The following is a 4,473-nucleotide window of genomic DNA, read 5'->3' on the forward strand; positions in this document are numbered from 1 at the left end:
CTGTAGGTTGCCTGTTCACTCTGATGGTAGTTTCTTTTGCTGTGCAGAAGCTCTTTAGTTTAATTAGATCCCATTTGTCTATTTTGGTTTTTGTTCCCATCACTTTTGGTGTTTTAGTCATGAAGTCCTTGCCCATGCCCATGTTCTGAATGGTATTGCCTAGGTTTTCTTCCAGGGTTCTTATGGTTTTAGGTCTAATATTTAAGTCTTTAATCCATCTTGAATTAATTTTTGTAGAAGGTGTAAGGAATGGATCCAGTTTCAACTTTCCACATATGGCTAGCCAGTTTTCCCAGCACCATTTATTAAATAGGGAATCCTTTTTCCATTTCTTGTTTTTGTCAGGTTTGTCAAAGATCAGATGGTTGTGGATGTGTGGTGTTATTTCTGAGGGCTCTGTTCTATTCCATTGGTCTATCTCTCTGTTCTGGTACCAGTACCATGTTGTTTTGGTTACCACAACTTTGTAGTATAGTTTGAAGTCAGGTAGTGTGATGCATCCAGCTTTGTTCTTTTGACTTAGAATTGTGTTGGCAATGCGGGCTCTTTTTTAGTTCTGTATGAACTTTAAAGTAGTTTTTTCCAATTCTGTGAAGAAAGTCATTTGTAGTTTGATGGGCATGACATTGAATCTATAAATTACCTTGGACAGTATGGCCATTTTCATGATGTTGATTCTTCCTATCCATGAGCAGGGAATGTTCTTCCATTTGTTTGTGTCCTCTTATTTCATTGAGCAGTGGTTTGTAGTTCTCCTTGAAGAGGCCCTTCACATCCCTTGCAAGTTGCCTTCCTAGGTATTTTATTCTCTTTGCAGCAATTGTGAATAGGAGTTCACTCATGATTTGGCTCTCTGTTTGTCTGCTGTTGGTGTATAGGAATGCTTGTGATTTTTGCACATTGATTTTGTATCCGGAGGCTTTACTGAAGTTGTTTATCAGCTTAAGTAGATTTTGGGCTGAGACGATGGGGCTTTCTAAATATACAATCATGTCATCTGCAAACAGGGACAAAACAGGATACATTCCATCAATACCTAGTTTATTGAGAGCTTTTAGCATGAAGGGCTGTTGAATTTTGTTGAAGGCCTTTTCTGCATATATCGAGATAATCATGTGGTTTTTGTCTTTGGTTCTGTTTATGTGATGGTTTATGTTTATTGATTTCCATATGTTGAACCAGGCTTGTGTCCCAGGGATGAAGCCAACTAGATTGTGGTGGATAAGCTTTTTGATGTGCTGCTGGATTTGGTTTGCCAGTATTTTATTGAGGATTTTTGCATCGGTGTTCGTCAGGGATATTGGCCTAAAATTCTCTTTTTGTGTTGTGTCTCTTCCAGGTTTTGTTATCAGGATGATGCTGGCCTCATAAAATGAGTTAGGGAGGATTTCCTCTTTTTCTATTGATTGGAATAGTTTCAGAAGGAATGGTACCAGCTCCTCTTTGTACCTCTGGTAGAACTTGGCTGTGAATCTGTCTGGTCCTGGACTGTTTTTGGTTAGTAGGCTATTAATTATTGCCTCAATTTCAGAGCCTGTTACTGGTATATTCAGGTATTCAATGTTTTCCTGGTTTAGTCTTGAAAATGGCATGACATTAAATAGGTCATCTGTTCCACATAAAAATACAATGACTAGCACCTCCTTCTGGCTCCCAAAGTGACAGGGCCTAACAGGCCACATGAAACATGAGTTATGACAGTAAATTTCATTATTCATACAGTATTGAGAAATCCATGACATTAGAGGAGTCCCACGTCTAAACCCTTCACTTCAAGGCTACCATGTAAAAGTGAACTGAAGGGCACAAGGAGAGAATGGCAGACACAGGCCCAGGAAGATTCTTGTCAACGGTGTGAGGAGATCTTTCAGGGACTCTTTCATCCCATCCTCTGTTTCCAGTTCTGCCAATTGCCTTCTAAGGGTATTGACTTTTGCTTGTAATTCCTTGTTATATTCAATGATGTTAACCATTTCTTCATCTGCTTCATCCAAATACTTAGAAGATCTATTCCAATGTAGGAAAATACCTTCCCACAGCAGAAGACTCTGCGGAGCAACTGAAGGCCAGGTGACAAGGTTGTTGGCTTCAAAGCGGGGACTGGTGAATTTCCTCAGCTCATTGGGCTGATTGACCCAGGGCCAAAAAGACATCATCTTCTGCTGTAGCTTCAACTTACATCTTTCACTTTCGTTGTTGCCCAGAAATGTCTATCATTATTTTTAAATGGTGGTGATAATTCTCATTGACAGTGTTTTCATTTCCTTTGGATATATACCTTAAAGTGGGATTGCTGGATCATATGGTGGTTTAATTTTTAATTTTTTTCAGGAAACTTTATACCGTTTTCCATAATGGCTATACCAATTTATATTCTCACCCACAGCATACTAGGGGGCCCTTTTCTTCACCCCCTCTTTCATCAACACTTATCTCTTTCTGATAATAACCATCCTAATAGATGTGAGGTAACATCTCTTTGTGTTTTTGATGTGCATTTATTGATGATTAGTGATGCTGAGCATGTTTTCATATAAGACGAAAATGGTTATTCATACGTCTCCTTTGGAAAAATATCTATTCAAGTTTTTTTCTCATTTTTAAATCAGTTTTATTGTTTGCTATTAGGACATATAGAAGTTTATTCTATGTTTTAAATATCAATCCCTTATTCCATATATGGTTTGCAAATGTTTATCCTCACTTTGAAGGTTGCTTTTCCTTTTTGTTTATTGTTCCCTTTGCTGTGCAAAAACCTTTTAGTTATACATAGTCCACTTGTTTATTTTCATTTTTGTTGCCTGTGCTTTTGATGTTATATGAAAAATATATTGACAAGGCTAACATCTAGAGGCTTTATTTCTATATTTTCTTCCAGCAGATTTATAGGTTCTGATATAATATTCATGCCTTCAATTTATTTTGAGTTAATTTTTGTTTATATGGGGTAAGATAATGGTCCAATTTCATTCCTTTGCATGTGGATATTTAGTTTTCCCAACACTGTTTAATGAAGAGATTATCTTTTTCCCATTGGGTTTTCTTGGCATTCTTGTAAAAGATTAGTTTATCTTATATATATACATTTATTTCTGGGGTCTCTATTTTGTTCCTTTGTGCTATATGTCTGTTTTCATGTCAGTATTTCACTGTTTTGATTACTATATCATTGTAATATAGTTTGAAATCAGAAAGCATGATACCTTCAACTTTGCTTTTCTTTGTTAAGACTGTGTTTCCCATTTTGGGTCTTTTATGGTTCCACATAAATTTTAATTTTTTTTGTGTGTGTGTCTATAAAAATGCGATGAAATTTTGTTAAGGATTCCATTGAATGTATTGATTGCTTTTGGTAGCATGGACATTTTATTATTCTTTGAATTTGTAAACATGTTGTTTCTCCATTTATTTGTATTTTCAGTTTCTTTCATCAATGTCTGATCTTTTCTGTGTATATATCTTTCACATCCTGGTTAAATTTGTTCTTTTTTATTTTATTGTATTGTATTTATTTATTTTTGAGTCAGAGTCTCTGTCACACCGGCTGGAGTGTAGTAGCACAATCTCAGCTCACTGCAACCTCCACCTCCTGGGTTCAAGCAATTCTCATGCCTCAGCCTTCCCAGTAGGTGGGATTACAGATGTGCACCACCACACTTGGCTAATTTTTGCATTTTTAGTAGAGACGTGGTTTCACCATGTTGGCCAGGCTGGTCTTGAACTCCTAACCTCAAGTGATCCACCTGCCTCAGGCATCCCAAAGTGCTGGTATTACAGGCATGAGCCACTATGTCTGGTCAAATTTATTCTTAAATATTTTATTCTTTTCAGTGCCATAGTACAAGCAATTGTTTTTTTATTTATCTTCAGAGAGTTTGTTGTTAGTGTATAGAAATGCAACTAATTTTTGTATGTTGATGTTAAATAATACTTTATTGAATTTCTTTTGTTTTTTTTGTTTGTTTGTTTTTTGTTTTTTGTTTTTTGTTTTTTTTTTTGATGAGTTCTTAGGGTTTTCTATATATGTGTCATGCCCTCTACATGCAGATTTAGCATCCTTTTGTGATTTTGATGTCTTTTTTTTCTTTTTCGTGCCAACTGCTCTGCTAGGACTTCCACTACTCTGTTAAAGACTGGACAGACCTGTCTTTTTCCTGATCTTAGAAGAAAAACTTTTAGCTTTTAACCATTGAGTATGATGTTAACTGCAGTTTTATAATAGATGGCTTTTATTATATTGAGGTACATTTCTTCTATATCTAACTTGTTGAGAGTTATTTCTTTTGTAATTATGAAACAGCGATGAATTTTGTCAGATACTCTTTCTGCATCTATTGCGATGATCGCATGGGTTTTGTCCTTCATTCTGTTAATGTGGTGTATCACATTGACTGACCTGTGTGTTTTGAATCATCCTGGCATCCTAGAAATAAATTCCACTTGATCATGGTGTATGATTCTTTTAATGTGCTG

Source organism: Mandrillus leucophaeus, unplaced genomic scaffold (assembly GCF_000951045.1).
Source record: "Mandrillus leucophaeus isolate KB7577 unplaced genomic scaffold, Mleu.le_1.0 Scaffold923, whole genome shotgun sequence".
NCBI lineage: Eukaryota > Metazoa > Chordata > Mammalia > Primates > Cercopithecidae > Mandrillus > Mandrillus leucophaeus.